At 39.0% G+C, this 18,874-nt stretch overlaps 1 long non-coding RNA gene across 1 annotated transcript; it reads right to left on the bottom strand.

The window, feature by feature from the left end:
• Positions 1–1,491: 1,491 nt before the first annotated feature.
• Positions 1,492–17,797, bottom strand: LOC119368809. Its single transcript, XR_005176738.1, has 4 exons — positions 17,435–17,797; positions 17,139–17,349; positions 4,874–5,006; positions 1,492–1,683 (listed from the first exon to the last, which is right to left on the bottom strand). It is a non-coding gene; the product is annotated as an uncharacterized LOC119368809 (long non-coding RNA).
• Positions 17,798–18,874: the final 1,077 nt, after the last annotated feature.

Here is an 18,874-nt window from a genome sequence, read left to right as displayed (position 1 = left end):
TGTCGTTTCAACACTCAACTAGATTCTCAAATCTCTCTGATTACCCATCAAACATACAAAAGTATATAATAAGAGTCTCCAGTATGGTGATCAATCCATCCCGTACTCAAATCATTACCCCATAGGTGAATTGGTGAATCGCGTGTCCTAACACTCGGTCATTCTCACTCCTCATTAAGAGGTCTTCACCTACAAAACTAATAAAACGTTTTTGGGTGGCGATGATCCTACACGGTTCCGTTAAAACTTGCATCCGTAAAATAATGGTATTTCCTCTCATCTTCATTGCTTTCTTCAGATCCTTATGATAAGACAAGATTGAAATAGAAACTTCTTGAATTCTTCCCAAGTAATTGCCCTTTGGGATTCGTCGATGGTTATACTTCAGCCAAGTGTCAACCAGTTGAATGAAGTACTGAGGACTGCACCTTTCCCTCCAAAATTACTTTGGTTTTTGTTCAATTACTTCTTCTATATTCTGAATCTGCTCTTCTGCTTTTGAATGAGTTTCCGACCTCATCAAAATAATTCCGTCCATCCATGGGTTTAAGCTTTGGTCAGAGAAGAGGATAGAGTTTTAGATACCAAGCAGAAGGAATAGACATACAAACAATCACAAAACAACTCATATGACATCGTTTTCTAATGATTATAATAGGCTCATTTTTTTTCTTTTTACGGTTTCATCACGAAGTCTTCAATCCTTCAGTTCTTGAAAGTCTTCTGTGTGTGACGTTTCACCCATATGAAGGTCTTCTGTTAATCATCCGTAACTTGCACCTCTCCAGGTTGAATAAATAATACAAACCTACGGAGTTTATATCCTAATAACGCAAAATCTTAAATCACACAATTCAAATGACAACAACATCAAATCAATGGCGAAGAACTCCAAATAAAACTCCAAATTCACTCATAGATTTCAAACAAACAATTCCTATGGTACCTTCATCCACATGAGTTCTCATGGTCGGGCACACTATTCGCACTCTTTCGTTTATTTCACAACTCTCACGGTGGGCTTGTATATTATTTGAATCATGTAGGCTATTCCATAATAGTGGTAATCTACAGCTTCTTCATATCCATCTTAGTCTTGAGTGTCTTCAGTTCTTCTTCAACCTCTTGGATGTAAAATTCAGTATTGGAGACGCCTTTGCTGAGCATCATCTCCATGAAGTAACCTTTAGACTCTTGAAATTCCATATCAGTGTCCAGGTCGTTAGGGGATTGGTCATCTAAGTTTTTGAAAATAGATGAGAGCTTAATAAAGAAAATGAGAGGGTACGAGAATGCCTATAGATACTTCTAAAAATATAAGTTTTTTCTATCAAGGTCTTCTTATTTCTAAGCCATTTTCTAGGATCACGTCCTACTGTCAACGTATGCTCTAATACCATTTTGTCACGACCCGGATTTGGTGAAATCTAAGTCTCTGTGCTTACTGTGCTATCCCTGGATCATAGATAGCACACATAGTAACAAGAACGAATATCAGTATAACATACATCATTTTACTACAATGGTACATCCAGAATTAAACAAATACATACCATTGGCACAGCTCAATGCTGGCACATAATACAGCGGAATAATACGTAGTCGTTAAGTTAAGGCTCCATCAACGCCACTCGGCTCGTTGAGTGTAGACCATAACCCTATCGTCTCTTAATCTGTCGAGATCTGCACATGACAGGTGCAGATGAGTACGTGGAATGTACTCGCAAGTTGCAAAGGAAAGTATATCAGATTATATATGCAGGATAAGTCTTGGTGGAGGTTTCCTTTGCATAAAGCCAATTTTCTCCTATACTAAATTTTGTAAAGTTCTTTTGAAATAGAAATAATTTTTAGTATAAAAGGTAGGAGTGAGACACTTGGATATACACACCAGTGCTCATTCTCCAAAATAGTTTAAAACATACATCTACTACCCCTATAAAAGAAATAGAGGGCGGAGAACCAATTCATCATATCCATCAAATCCTACGATCTGATGATCTACACCGCCCATCAAACTAAACGTGTTTGATGCTTTAATTACCCACCATGCCATTACTTTAATTAATTACCCACCCTGCCATTTCGTTAACCCTTTCCTTGTCTACGCACGAACAAAACCAAACCGCTGCCGTCTCTCGACCACGCCCCACGCCTCGCCCCACCTCTTCCCCACCGCCTCCACCTCTGCCTCCATCTCCATGCGCCGCCGGACCACCAGACCATCGCGCCCACGCTCCAGGCGCACGGCCGCCTCCTCCACGCGCCACCCGCACCGCCGATTGCCACGCCCACGCTCCAGGCACACGGCCGCGTCCTCCACGCGCCGCCCGGACCGCCGACAGCCGCGCCCACCCTCCAGGCGCATGGACAAGTCCTCCACGCGCCGCCCGGACCGCCCACAGCCGCGCCCACCCTCCAGGCGCATGGACGCGTCCTCCACGTGCCGCCCGGACTGCCCACAGCCACACCCATGCTCCACCGTACGGACGCGACCTCCACGCGCCTCCCGGACAGGCGCCGCCTGAAGTCCACCCTACAGGTGCCTTCCGCCCATATTATGGTTGTAATGACCATTTTTTGTTTAATTGTTCGCATGTTCAATACCACACCCCCGCTCTCAGATCCAGGCTGCTCGTTGGTGCTGAGCCCCAACGTAGCGCCCACTGTCTCCATCTCCTGCGTCAGGACGCTGTTCCCACGGCCCTCCGTCAGGTTCATGGCTAAGTCACGGCCGCCGCGATCGCAAGTACTCCATGCGCCCTCGGTCGGGCGCTGCCGTCGCCCAGCAGTCCTCCTATGATTTCGCATCTTAGTTCGCTACTGGAGATGAACAGGACCAAGAGTTGCATAGATGGCAAGTACTCAACAAGAAAGAATTACAAGCAGTTCCACCTGGAGGTGGGACAGGCTGTGGAAATTGAATGCACTGTAAAGATTTAGGATGTAAACCAGGAGGTGATCAAAGTATTGGAGGTGCTGGGATTTCGTGAAGGTCAGCTCTTTCATATTGTTGCAATTTTTTAATAACATTCTGCAATGCGTTCAATCCATAAGATTATGTACTGCACGTTAAGTCTAATTTCGCATCAAAATCTTATTAATTCATACCTGAAACAAATTGCTATTCCATTGATTTACCAAGCCTCATGGTATGTTTACTCGTGTGAGAACAGTCTCTTGGTATGCTATTTCTGATACATATCCTTCCATGTGTACAGAAAATACCCATCTTCCGTTTCACTGAGAGGGGATGATACAGGTGGTTCACTTCTATATTTGATGTGAAAGTGTAAATTGTGTGTCTGATTAGGCTTTCTCTTTGGTTGCTATTGGAATATATAGGACGTTGCCTGCTTTCCTTTATGCCATAGTTCACACCACATTTTTGTTTTTAGGCTTATGTATGAGTTGGTTTCAAGCTATGCACATGCTGCTCCAATGTATATTTACAGAAACTCCTCAAAGTTAGATTGGAGGAATGCCCATTTCTTCACCACTTCGGGGGTAAAAGTAGTACCTGAGCAAGTTATTGCTTCCCTTCTCATTTTTTGCTGTCAAGAATCAAGTATTATGCTTAATGTATTTTTTTTAATTTTATAGCCTCATTTGTGATCTTTTTCATTTTATTCCTTGTTAATATATTCAAGGGTCTCATTGCTACTTTGTCTCGATAATTTTATATCTACTTCATGTCATCACAAATACATGTTTTTAATAGGATCCGTCTTTTCTTTGTTCTATTTTGGTCTTACCTTAAGGCCATACCACTGCAGGAAACTTGGCTAACTCGGGAGTATGATCCATGCTTTATGATGTGAGTGACTTCTCGTGTTTAGTGCTTGCGGCGTAGACTAGTAGATGGAGAAGATCCGACTTAACTGGAGTCCACACAGCACAAATGAACCAGGTAGCAATATCGAGCTACATGTGCTCACTGATTTCATTTGTTGTGCATACAGTCCCCGTTTTAAATATTTTGTTTTGTACCTGTGTTGCATCTGATGTTATGTGTTTGCAAACTTGGCAAGTGTGAACTACAGTTCTCTGTAGAATTTGGACTTCCAGTACTCCTCTCATATAACCTGCATTTTTGCGTATGTTTAATCTCTTATGGGCTGATTTTTACAAACATCCCAACACTGGGTAGGATAAAGATTTGCCGCTTGAGATCAATCTTTGAAATAGACGATGTGTGAGAAACTGAGAATGAGTAGAGGGTTAAACTGACACTATGTGTGTTTGAGAAAAATGAGAACCTCTACTTGTCAATTGCTAAATAAATATCTAAAATACTTAAAGAGTTTTGTACATATTTCCTGTAGGAGCTTGAATAGAGAAGATAACGCTTAGGTTTTTGGTAGCGATATGAAACTTCACTGCTTATCTCTATATGAGTTGCCATCACTTATAGTGAGGATGCATTTTGGTTTAACTTGGGTTTATTTATTTGCATATCACTTTTCCTACTGCGATGTGACTGAGCAGTTCAGAATTTAATAACATTTCAATTTAATGACTTTCAGAGTGTTTACATTTCTTTCAAGTGCAAGAAGGTAGTTACACTACAGAAATTAACTGCAGATGAAATGCTTGGGACTACAAGATGCTACAAGGAAACTAAATGCAAAAGAAAACTATGGAGGAAGTATTATGTGCAATACTAAATATGGAGGAAGAATAAAAATCAAGGTAATGACTATATTACATCCATGGTAGCCGGAAAGAAACAAAATCAGGGAGGATGGTGAAAGTAGAAATGTAGAAGAGCTTTCTTATACTGTCGCCAAGCAAGCTGAGGAATACTATTAAGTTTCTCAAAAAAATGTGATGAAATAAGAACCAAAATAAAAACAAAGGGAATGCCAATGACCTGAAAGAGGAACTTTGAAGGTACACTGTGAAGGAGTTTTCCTTGCTGAAAATACTAATGATGGTTGTGGAGCCACAGTTAGTGATGATGAAGAAGATGTAGTCGGTTGTGGGATGAGAAAACTGTGAATATCCTGAACATACAAACAAAACATGTAAACTGGGAGTACTGCCAGTTTAGGAGCAAAGTAACCATTACTATAGTAATGAATCTGAGAAATTAGTTGTTGAACTTGAGAACTGTTGTAATTCTCGATAATGAGATGGTCTTATTTTTTGTCCCAGTAAAGTTTGGTGGTAGAATCAGCTTCAAGCTCGAGTACCCAATGGTAGAGAAATAGAAAGGAGGCACAAGATGGAAGTATGAACTCTGGCAGTAACATTTTTAATTTTCCAAGTTAGGTTGATGATGTTAAGGTTAATGGACAACTCTACATGCACTTAGTAGAACACAAGCTTTTGTTGTTGAGTTCAATATAAGGTGTCCTGTGTATTTTTTTAAGGTGTCATGTTTCTCAAGAGAATGCATTTGCACGTAAGGAACTAGCTAATAAATGTGCTAGCTCATCAGTTTCAATCTAAATGAACTAGCTCACAAGAAGTCTTTGCTTTTGCTTCATTGATTTCATTGTAGCATAGTTCCATTCATATTTCTGATACTTATTTTTTCTGTATCACTTACAATTCTCGTTTAGCAAAGTGATGTCCCTCTTGAATAATCATATGCTGTTGTCAGTTCGAACATTGCACTTAGCAAATGTAATCTTTTATGGGATTGGATGTGATTTTCTCTTCCCTTATACTAATTCTAACATTAATGGGATATTGCGTACAATGTTCTAATGCTAAGCTGTTGTAAGTACTCGGTTATCAAAAAAAAAGTTGTAAGTACTCACTGTGGTTTCAGCATGATGCTTGGTATATGGATTTTATAGTATTAATCTGATGCATAGACCTTTCCAAATTAATTCAACATGTCTGCTCTGGTTTTACTTTCTTTTATTCTCTCATCCTTAAGTTTCTTGCTTGTGTTACTATGAAGGATGTGCAAGAGAGTTGATGCCTGCCGAGTTCCAACTCTGAAGGATGTGCATCTCATTTTACTTAAAGCAAGCACTCCAAGTAGCAAATCCCGAATGGAATGATGTTTCTTTTTCCTATGGCATCGTCGATTACCAGCTTGTGTTCCAAAAAGCACAGAGAGGCGACTACCTTTGAAACCCACTAAAGCAACTTATTTAGTTTTTTTAACGCTCAAGATAATGATAATGCATTTATCTACATGAACTTGTCTGATTATTTTGCTTTTATTTTATTGCACTTATGGAATGCGAAAGAACTAAATCAACCAATTTGCAGGGTCAATATTCATTGTTTCACGATTTTTCATTCTACTATGTGAAAATTCCAAAATATTGACTTACTATTTTCATTCAGGATGGTGACTAGATAAGGAAGCAATTTTTGGTGCACCTACTCAACTACATCAACAATGAAGTTGCACACAACATTCCGGATACTTACGTGAATTCATTAGCCTTATTAGGAAATACTGGGATAATTGTTTTGGCTCTATTCACATGATGAGTCGATGATACATTAAGGTTGTGTTTGGCTGCTCAGTTTTTTTGAAGTATTTGGAGAATACTATGGTTTTCTCATAAACCACAATTTGCAAAACTTTGAGTTGTTTGGCTTCAACAAATATCATAGTTTTATAAACCGTAGTATCTCCAATACCATGGTTTTTGGTAGTATTTAAGAAAGAGGTCTTCACCACTTTTTTATAAACTGAAAAAACCGTGGTTTTTAAAAACTAAAGAATTAATTGTACTGAGGTTTTCGGTTACTACTGTTTTGAGAAAACTATGTTGCCAAACTAGGCCTGTAGTGTTTTCTTGATTTGTAATAGTACTTTTGAGTGCAATCAAAATATCTTTATGTGGATGTTAATTCTTACATATGTTTGTCATATTAGTTGACACGTGCATTTGCACGTGCACGCTTACTAGTAAGGTTGAAGTGAAACACATTCAGTGTGCTCATTCCTCAACTTTAACCCTTAAAACGGACTTTTAGAAAAGAGAGGGGAGATTCTTCTTCAGTCCAAGTCTTCAGTTGCTCAAAATTGCCCGTCACCGGGGGCACGGCTAATCGATTAGATTAAACCCTCTGCAGAGGTCATACACGTTCCCCACATGACACAACCAAGCCCGTTTACCGTTACACACTTGGGTGTACGACTAGGAGGAGATTGTGGCGAAGCCTTTCCATAACAGCCCCCTATACCTGACCAAGCCGCCGGCAACTTAGGCAATGAAGGCCCCTCTCCGATGACGGTCCTGAGGTAAGGGTTTCCCGTTAGTACTAAGCTAAGCCAGATCCCATAATAGCATGTGGTTGTACTAGAAGCTATATCAAACTGTACTTGGAAGATCTCATTCCCCTCGATGGCAGTCCCCACCAAAAACCTGTGTGCAAGACCCCGGTCGGGCGCATTCACTACAAGACCCCGATGGGCGCAATCACTTGTAGACGCTCCCGTCAATACCATTTCGTCCAGGGAGTAGAAGATAAATAATATATAGATTTCTTTTTCAATTTTTGTCACAAAATGTTGCCCAAGAAGAGGCAAGTTTTAAGGTTCAAAACATTTTTGGTTTTCATCCCACCCATTTTGTGCAAGCGTGGCCAAGCATGGTTGCAAGTCTTGAACCTATGGCTCTAGCTAGTAATAATACTTTGTAAAACTTTTGTAAAACATGCATAGCATTAAAATACAAAGGATTATGCATAATATGAAAACATAGGTCAAAGCATGATCAATTTGCAACTTTCCTTCGGTTTTGTAGTCCTAAGGTTCTACCTCCTCGTAGAATTCACCTTTGCACTCGTCGTAATCTAACGCGATAAATAACTCAAGTAAGCCACTCGGCATATCCACATTCACATAACAATGAATCAAGCAAGCATTCACCATACAATAAAAATCCAAATGAAGATCCAAATAACAACACAAATTATTCGGTTGCCACAGTCATAATTTCTAGGGCATGGTTAGGGTTGATATAGGATCAGATGTAGTGTATGAAGAAAATATGATAGTCATATTCTTGAGTTGGATAATATTGATACCAAGTGAGGATTAGGCTTGAAGGGTTGTGAGACCGGGTTCTATGACAAAGTCTATAATGAGTTTGATCAAAATATTTGACTTGGGTTAAATGGAAATGGGTATGACATAAGTTTCAAGACAAGAATTAAATTCTTAATCTTGTAACTCCATGTTTTTGTGGTGATATCAAATGACAAGTGAGGTTCCCAAGGGATCAATTTAAGAGATTTATCTAGGATAAAATTATTTGGATGAGGGTAATGAATTATGACTAAAGAGAATCAATTTGGGCTGTTCAAGGTAAAATAATAACTAAACATAGTTGATAAATTATGCCATGGTTTCCAACAGAAAGTTGAGGTCCTAAGGTCCAACTTTCCTATATAATATATTTTTATATGATTTACAAAATAAAAGATATAGCAAAATTACTCGAATTCGTATTTAAATCAAAACCAAATTTTACTTTATTTAAAAGTGAGATTTTAAACATTTAAAATCTCACTTTTAAGTAAACTAAAATTTAGTTTTGATTTAAATATGAATTTAAGTAATTTTGCTATATCCTTTATTCTGTAAATCATATAGAAATATATTATGTAGGAAAATTGGATCTTAGGACCTCACCTTTCTGTTGGAAACCATGGCATAATTTATCAACTATGTTTAGTTATTATTTTACCTTGAACACCCCAAATTGATTCTCTTTAGTCATAATTCATTACCCTCATAAAATTTTATCCTAGGATAAATTTCTTAGATTGATCCCTAGGAAACCTCTCTGGTCATTTGATATCACCACAAAAATATGGAGTTACAAGATTAAGAATTTAATTCTTGTCTTGAAACTTATGTCATATCCATTTCCATTTAACCCAAGTCAAATATTTCGATCAAACCCATTATAGACTTTGCTGTAGAACCCGGTCTCACAACCCTTCAAACCTAATCCTCACTTAGTGTCAATATTATCCAACTCAAAAATATGACTGTCATATTTTCCTCATAGACTACATCTGATCCTATATCAACCCTAACCATGCCCTAGAAATTATGATAGTGGCAACCGAATAATTTTTGTCGTTATTTGGATCTTCATTTGGATTTTTATTGTATGTTGCATGCTTGCTTGATCCATTGCTATGAGAATGTGGATATGCCGAGTGGCTTACTTGAGTTATTTATCACGTTAGATTACGACGAGTGCGAAGGTGAATTCTACGGGGAGGTAGAACCTTGTGACTGCAAAACCAAAGGCAAGTTGCAAAGTGATCCTGCTTTGACCTATGTTTTCATATTATGCATAATCCTTTGTATTTTAATGCTATGCATGTTTTACAAAAGTTTTACAAAGTATTATTACTAGCTAGAGCCATAGGTTCAAGACTTGCAACCATGCTTGGCCACGCTTGCACAAAATGGGTGGGATGAAAACCAAAAATGTTTTGAACCTTAAAACTTGCCTCTTCAGGGGCAACATTTCGTGAAAACTATTGAAAAACAAAACTATATATTATTTTATCTTCTACTCCCTGGACGGAATGGTATTGACGGGAGCGTCTACAAGTGATTGCGCCCATCGGGGTCTTGTAGTGAATGCGCCCGACTGGGGTCTTGCACACAGGTTTTTGATGGGGACTGCCGTCGAGGGGAATGAGATTTTCCAGGTACAGTTTGATGTAGCTTCCAGTATAGCCACATGCTACTATGGGCTCTGGCTTAGCTTAGTACTAACGGGAAACCCTTACCTCGGGACCGCCATCGGAGAGGGGCCTTCGTTGCCTAAGTTGCGGGCAGCTTGGTCAGGTATAGGGGGCTATTACGGAAAGGCTTCGTCACAACCTCCTCCTAGTCGTACACCGAAGTGTGTAACGGTAAACGGGGTTGGTTGTGTTATGTGAGGAACGTGTACGACCTCTGCAGAGGGTTTAACCTAATCGATTAGTCGTGCCCCCGATTACGGGCAAATTTGAGCAACTGAAGACTTGGACTGAAAAAGAATCTCCCCTCTCTTTTGTAAAGTCTTTTTTAAGGGTTAAAGTTTAGGAATGAGCATAGTGAATGTGTTTCATTCAACCTTATGTACGTTTTAAACTATTTTGGAGAATGAGCACTCGTGTGTATATCCAAGTGTCTCACTCCTACCTTTTATATTAAAAACTATTTCTATTTCAAAAGAAGTTTACAAAATTTAGTATAGGAGAAAATTGGCTTTATGCAAAGGAAACCTCCACCAATACTTACCCTACATATATAATCTGATATACTTTCCTTTGCAACTTGCGAGTACATTCCACGTACTCATCTGCACCTGTCATGTGCAGATCTCGACAGATTAAGAGACGATTGGGTTATGGTCTAGACTCAATGATCCCAGTGGCATTGATGGAGCCCTAACTTAACGACTACGTATTATTCCGCTGTATTATGTGCCAGCATTGAGTTGTGCCAATGGTATGTATTTGTTTAATTCTGGATGTATCGTTGTAGTAAAATGATGTATGTTATACTGATATTCATTCTTGTTACTGTGTGTGCTAGCTATGATCCATGGATTGCACAATAAGCACAGAGACTTGGATTTCACCAAATCCGGGTCATGACAAAATGGTATCATAGCATACGTTGACTGTAGGACATGACCCTAGAAAATGGCTTAGAAATAGGAAGACCTTGATAGAAAAAAACTTATATTTTTAGAAGTATCGATAGGCATTCTCGTACCCTCTCATTAACTTTATTAAGCTCTCATCTATTTTCAAAAACTTAGATGACCAATCCCCTAACGACCTGGACACTGATATGGAATTTCAGGAGTCTAAAGGTTACTTCATGGAGATGATGCTCAGCAAAGGCGTCTCCAATACTGAAGTTTACATCCAAGAGGTTGAAGAAGAACTGAAGACACTCAAGACTAAGATGGATATGAAGAAGCTGTAGATTACCACTATTATGGAATATCCCACATGATTCAAATAATATACAAGCCCACCATGAGAGTTGTGAAATAAATGAAAGAGTGCGAGTAGTGTGCCCGACCATGAGAACTCATGTGGATGAAGGTACCATAGGAATTGTTTTGTTTGAAATCTATGAGTGAATTTGGAGTTTTTCTTGGAGTTCTTCGCCATTGATTTGATGTTGTTGTCATTTGAATTGTGTGATTTAAGATTTTGCGTTATTAGGATATAAACTCCGTAGGTTTGTATTATTTATTCAACCTTGAGAGGTGCAAGTTACGGATGATTAACAAAAGACCTTCATACGGGTGAAACGTCACGCACGGAAGACTTTCAAGAACTGAAGATTGAAGACTTCATGATGAAACCGTAAAAAGAAAGAATGAGCCTATTATAATCGTTAGAAAACGATGTCATGTGAGATGTTTTGTGATTGTTTGTATGTCTATTCCTTCTGCTTGCTATCTAAAAGTCTATCCTCTTCTCTGACCAAACCTTAAACCCATGGATGGACGGAATTATTTTGATGAGGTCGAAAACTCGTTCAAAAGCAGACGAGCAGATTCAGAATACAGAAGAAGTAATTGAACAAAAACCAAAGTAATTTTGAAGGGAAAGGTGCATTCCTCAGTATTTCATTCAATTGGTTGGCACTTGGCTGAAGTATAACCATCGACGAATCCCAAAGGGCAATTACTTGGGAGGAACTCAAGAAGTTTCTATTTCAATCTCGTTTTGTCATAAGGATCTGAAGAAAGCAATGAAGATGAGAGGAAATACCATTATTTTACGGATGCAAGTTTTAACGGAACCGCGTAGGATCATCGCCACCCAAAAACATTTTATTAGTTTTGCAGGAGAAGTCCTCTTAATGAGGAGTGAGAATGACCGAGTGTTAGGACACGCAATTCACCAATTCACATATGGGGTAATGATTTGAGTACGGGATGGATTGATCACCATACCGAAGACTCTTATTATATACTTTTGTATGTTTGATGGGTAATCAGAGAGATTTGAGAACCTAGTTGAGTGTCGAAATGACAAGCCTAAAACCATAGAATGGTAAGACGACATATTACCCATATAGATAGGCAATAATGCCTAACGTAGATTAGACGGTGAGAAGAAACATGAAGATCTACAAGGAGCTCCATTAGAAGCTATCGAGCACCATGAGAGTCTCGGTTGTATAGTTTTGGTATCTATGGATTTTGAGAAAGAATTTTCATCGAGGAAAATCCTAGTTCTAAACCATAGAAGCTCGATGAAGAACCATCAATGAATGAAGAAATTGCAGCAATTCCCACAAGTTTGTTCTTAAGGGTGGTAGCACCCGAACACCTTGGAAGGATAATTGGGTCGTACGACAAATCAACAGAGACTCTAGAATTGTGAAAAAAGCCTCAGACAAAGGCATGCTGAAGAACTGAAATACAAGGAATTATATTAATAGAAGACATCGCTGCAAGACAGGAAGTAAGACAACCAATCACTACCCTGCAGATGTTATGCCAAAACCTTGGGGAAGTAACCCAAGAGAACTAAGCCCTAATCTACTTCTTGCTAGCCTTTGCAAATCTCAAGGACGAGATTTCTTTTAAGGGTGGTAGTTTGTAACATCCAAAATTTTCCAAATTTTAGAATGTTAATAATAATTATTAGTGAGTGAATTGCTTCGATTTTCAGGGGAATTTAAAAACTTTTGAGTCCTTGTTTAAACTTTTTCAAACATGTTGTAAAAGTTGGTTGATCATTCTTCCAATATAGAAAACTATGGTTGGAAAGTTATTCGGGAATTAAAAGGGCATTCAATTTCTTTTCACCCTTTTGAAAATATTTGAAACCACAAATAGAAATGGAGTGGGAATAAAATGACTTTCTCAAAATGTGGTGGAAGAATATTTTATTTGAAGTTCTTTTAATTTTGAGTTCCATTTGAAATTGGGTCTTATCTGTAGTTTTAGTGCCATTTAAATATTTCCAAATTATTCAAACAAAAATTTAATGAGAGGAGATAATATGACTTCTCCAATGATATATTTGGAAATGTTTAAAACTGCACAATTATCATTTTAGGAGCTTGCAAAAAATTCTAAATTGAATTTTTGAGTAATTAAATTATGTCCATAAAGCATTAATTGTAGTTTGTGCTCAAAATGTATTTGATTAAATTCTGAAACTAATTTTCATGGCTCTAAATAATATTGACACTAATGTAAACATTTTTATTATTTGTCTATTTATGCACGTACTTATGTATGTAATTATAAATAAATCCTAATTCCTAAACTCTAGTTTTGACCCAGCCCATTTTCACTTTCTTAATCTCGCACGGGAGCGAGGCAACAACACAACACAGCCATCTGGTTTTTTTTCTCTTTCCTTTTCCCTTTGGGCCAATTTCTCCCACTAAGGCCCATGATAAAAATTTTCCTCAGCCCAACTCCACCCAACTCTTCTTCCTCTGTACCTTGAACAGAACAGAAACAACCATGGCTTTCTCCTCTTCCTCCCCTCCTCCCACTTAATTCCTTGTCCGTTTCACTCCGGAGTAAACATGAAAATTGTGGAGAGCGTTATAAATAACCCATTCAGGGAATTAGAACCCAACATTATTGCTTTAAATCACCAAATTGATCCGGAAACGTTCTTGCACAAATAACCATTAATGGCTGCACTAAGCTTGCGACGGATCTCGTCGTATAGACTCCCCTCACACCTATAAAATGCACCCCAATGATCTCCTCATTCCCTGGCTTCCCCACGACCGAAAACCCCTCTCGCTAACTCTTCCTTCCGCGAGAAATTGCTCGCCCAAACCAAGCCTAGCCACCGCCGTCAAGAAACGATTCCGGCGCCGGACTTTCTGCGCGCACTTGTGTGACCCTCTTTTCTCCTTGATTCTCCAGCCAGAACGCACGAATGGCAGCACCTAATTTCATCGATGTTCTGCCTTGCTCTAGCCAACACCCACAACCTCCAGCAGAGGAGAACGACAGTATCGGTACCACGTCGTGTTCATCATCATTCTGAATGCCGTAGTGCACCTCTCGTCACCGGCCACGTCTCCGTCGCCGAATCCGCGTCGCGCCGCCCAACTCCGGTAAACCTCACGGTGAGCACCCGGACATTATTCAAGAATGTGTTCTTAGTTGTAGAGGTATCAACGAATCACAGCTTGACACATGGCAATTAATACTAAAACTCGTAATTCATTTGCAGAAAAATATCTCAACTTCAAAAATCCGTATCTCCTAAACTGTATGTCAGATTTTAACAAATAAGATATCCCTGGATAGCTGCGGACCTCTAGTTTATTACAAAAATTTAAAATCTCACTTATAAGTAAACTAAAAATTAGTTTTGATTTAAATACAAATTTGAATAATTTTGCTATATCTTTTATTCTGTAAATCATATAAAAATATATTATATATGAAAGTTGGACCTTAGGACCTCACCTTTCTGTTGGAAACCATGGCATAATTTATCAACTATGTTTAATTATTATTTTACCTTGAACACCCAAATTAATTCTCTTTAGTCATAATTCATTACCCTCGTCCAAATAAATTTTATCCTAGGATAAATCTCTTAGATTGATTCCTAGGAAACCTCTCTGGTCATTTGATATCACCACAAAAATTTGAAGTTACAAGATTAAGAATTTAATTCTTGTCTTGAAACTTATGTCATACCCATTTCCATTTAACCCAAGTCAAATATTTCAATCAAACCCATTATAGACTATGCCGTAACCCGGTCTCACAACCCTTCAAACCTGAACCTCACTTAGTATCAATATTATCCAACTCAATAATATGACTATCATATTTTCTTCATAGACTACATCGATCTGATCCTATATCAACCCTAACCTTGCCCCAGAAATTATGATAGTGGCAACCGAATAATTGGTGTTGTTATTTGAATCTTCATTTAGATTTTTATTGTATGTTGAATGCTTGCTTGATCCATTGTTATGTGAACATGGATATGCCGAGTGGCTTACTTGAGTTATTTATCGCGTTAGATAAAGACGAGTGCGAAGGTGAATTCTACGAGGAGGTAGAACCTTATGACTGCAAAACCGAAGGCAAGTTGCAAATTGATCATGCTTTGACCTATGTTTTCATATTATGCATAACCCTTTGTATTTTAATGCTATGCATGTTTTACAAAAGTTTTACAAAGTATTATTACTAGCTAGAGCCATAGGTTCAAGACTTGCAACCATGCTTGGCCACGCTTGCACAAAATGGGTGGAATGAAAACCAAAATTATTTTGAACCTTAAAACTTGCCTCTTCTAGGGCAACGTTTTGTGAAAACTATTGAAAAACAAAACTATATATTATTTTATCTTCTACTTCCTGGACGAAATGGTATTGACGGGAGCGTCTACAAGTGATTGCGCCCATCAGGGTCTTGCAATGAATGCGCCCGGCTGGGGTCTTGCACACAGGTTTTTGGTGGGGACTGCCGTCAAGGGGAATGAGATCTTCCAAGTACAGTTTAATGTAGCTTCTAGTACAACCACATGCTACTATGAACTCTGGCTTAGCTTAGTACTAACGGGAAACCCTTACCTCAGGACCACCATGGGAGAGGGGCTTTCATTGCCTAAATTGTGGGCGGCTTGGTCAGGTATAGGCGGCTGTTACAGAAAGACTTCGTCATAATCTCCTCCTAGTCGTACACCCAAGTGTATAACGATAAACGAGGTTGGTTATGTCATGTGGGGAACGTGTACGACCTCTGCAGAGGGTTTAACCTAATCAATTAGCTGTGCCTCCGATTACGGGCAATTTTGAGCAACTGAAGACTTGGACTGAAGAAGAATCTCCCCTCTCTTTTCTCAAAGCTATTTTTTTAAAAGGGTTAGGTGGAAGTTAAACACAGCGGGGTGTTTTACTTCAACCTATCAAAAAAATTATTTTTAGTGAACCTTGGTGCGAATGTCCAAGTATTCACTTAAACTCTATGTTTCATACTAAAAAAATGTTTAACAAAACTTGATTTCTTTTCTTTTCTTTATAGTCTAGGGAAAAAATGGCTTCCTACAAATAAACCATAGATACCTGTCCGGCATGACTATTTGTTATCACCTTTGTTGCAACTTGCGAGTACATTCAAAGTACTTACATTCAAAGTACTTACCTGTACGTGTCATGTGCAGATGATGAGTGATGTTATAGGGCTACGGAGCTACACTCAACTAGCCTTGTGGCGATTGATGGGCTCGGGATTATTATTATGTTATTTGCTTTCGCTATGTAACTCGGCCTTCAGCTGAGAGAGTTGTAATAAATAGTACTTTGGATCTTCGATGTAATAAAATGACATTTGTGCTCGATAATCATATTTGTACTGGGTGTGCTAGCTTTTGATCCAGGGATAGCACAAAAAACTCAGAAGATTTAGGCCCCATGGGTTCGGATCGTTATAAAATGATCTAACACAACAAAATTACTAGAGTAAGACACTCCACACGTCAACATTCACATAAGTGCTCAAGCAAAACCATCCAAATCACAATTCATGCCAAACAACCCTAGCAAGTTAACTACATATGACTCAAGTTTGTGCAATTGGATCGATTCATATGAATGGTACATAGTTTGTGTTAATAAACTAATTAATAATTTTCTAACTCTAATTTTTTATGACGACAACAACTAACCAGAGAGGTTTTCTACGGATCAATATAATGATTTTAGCAATGAAACAAATTTTAGTTTAACGAGTTTATTAATGGATGAACAAAGAAGGTCAAAATGAGGGTATTGTGCTAAAACAGTAACCAAACATTACTGAAAATAATATTCTATGCATTCTAGCAGATTGGTACGGTTCCAAGGACCAATTTTCATATATAAAACTTTTTCATATCATTTACAAAATAAAATATATAGTAAAAATACTCAAATTCCCATTTAAATCAAAACAAAATTTTAGTTTGCGCAAAAGTGAGATTTCTAATTTTTGTAATAAATTAGAGGTCCGCAGCTATCCAGAGATATCTTATTTGTCAAATTTGGATAAGTGGTTTAAAAGATATAATTTTTCTAAGTTGGGCTAATTTTCTGGAGAAAAAAAACAAGGTAAGATAAAGAGTCGCCACGTGGCAGAATTCTATAGGCTAATATTGTTTCGTTTTTTTTAACAGAGAAAGAGGGCTGGCCTCACCGGAGATGGAGATGGCCGGTGACGGTGGCTCGGACGTGAAGCGACGCGGCGATCTCCGGGAATGGTAGAGAAGTGGACGAGGGAGAGGAAGTCGGGGTGAGTCTCCAGGACACGAAGTCGGCTCCTGGTTCGCCTTTAGGTGGCTGCTAGATGTCGCCGGAGTTGGGCGCAACTCCGGCCGAAATCAGACAACGAAGAACTCGTGCTCCGGCTGCGAATTTTCAAAAGAAAACAGGGTGCGTAAGATGCGCAAGATCGAGATACGAAGGATGGAAGAGTTAGAATGTCTGCTTCACCTCGAACTCGCCGGAACCTTCCACGAACAGCAGCAGTGTCAGGCAACTCCGCTGAGCAATTCACGACGATGGGTAGGGGTATAAGCTCCCGAAGGAGAGGGGTTCGGGCAAGGAGAGAGTTATGAGGGGAGGGGGCCTTTTATAGGATGCAGGGGAGGTCGGAACGTTGCAGGGCGTCGCCGGAATTATGGCTTCTTCATGGCGGCTGTTTCCGGTGTTCTAATGGCCATTAGGGCGGCGTTCTAGCGCGGGTAACGGAAGGTTAGGAGTTAGGGAGGGTGTGAGGAATCCGTTCAGAGCGGAATTAAGGCGAGAGAGAGGAGGGGAGGAGTCAGGCGGGGTGAGTGGGGCGCTGGTTCGTTCCCTGCGTTGGACGAGAGGTTGAGGACGAAAGACCAGGTCGGGTCGTGAGGAGATTGAAGAAAACGGAAAGAGAGAAAAAAAATAGTGAAAAGGACCTGGGCCGGTGCTGCATGTTTTGAGACGTAGTGCATGCCTGTAGGTCCAACTCCTAGCGTTGCTTGCATGTATATATGTGTAGCTTAGGAATTAAGAGTGGGCCGTGAGCTAATTAGATTAGGATTACTAATAATGTTCTAAATGTGTAGGAAAGTTAAAGGAAACATAAAATAACAATTTTCGCATAACATATTTATTATTTGGAGTCTAGTATAAGTATAGCCCGAACTTAAAAAAAATTAGTTTGCATGCACTTACTTATATTAGATGCCTTATGGACATAATTAAATTACTCAAAATGCAATATAGGGATAATATATTCCTACTGTTCAGTTAAATAGTAATATGCAATTAAAATTTTGTATAGGTTGCCATTCTAACACTTTAATAATAATAACAAAATGATTATAAGAGAAAGCACTCATAAACACCTAAAATTATACAAATGATGATCAAATTACGCAAAATGCTCATGATCTAATATAACATCCAAATTAAAATTTTGGGATGTTACAAACCTACCCCCTTGAAAAGAATCTCGACCCCGAGATCCAGCTAGCTAGAGAAAAGATGTGGATGATCCGCTTGCAAATCTTCTTCTCGCTCCCAAGTGGCTTCTTCCTCGGTATGATGACTCCACTAAACTTTGCATAACTTGATCGTCTTGGTGCGGGTGACTCGCTCTGCTGTATCAAGAATTTTGATAGGCTTCTCTTCATATGTGAGGTCCTTCTCCAACTGAATTGCCTCCAAAGGAACCGTGTCATTCAAAGGAATATCTGCCAATTCAGCATGACACTTCTTCAACTGCGAGACGTGAAATACATCATGAACTCCTGACAGAGCTTCTGGTAGTTCTAGCTGATAAGCTACTTCTCCTCTACGTTCTAGAATTTTGTAGGGTCCCACGAAACATGGTGTCAACTGCCCTTTGATTCCAAACCTCTTAACACCATGAAGTGGCGATACTCGAAGGTATGC

This window comes from Triticum dicoccoides, chromosome 2B, assembly GCF_002162155.2.
Source record: "Triticum dicoccoides isolate Atlit2015 ecotype Zavitan chromosome 2B, WEW_v2.0, whole genome shotgun sequence".
Classification (NCBI taxonomy): domain Eukaryota; kingdom Viridiplantae; phylum Streptophyta; class Magnoliopsida; order Poales; family Poaceae; genus Triticum; species Triticum dicoccoides.
Note: the sequence above shows the minus strand (reverse complement) of the source record. Positions and strands in the feature narration are given on the sequence as shown.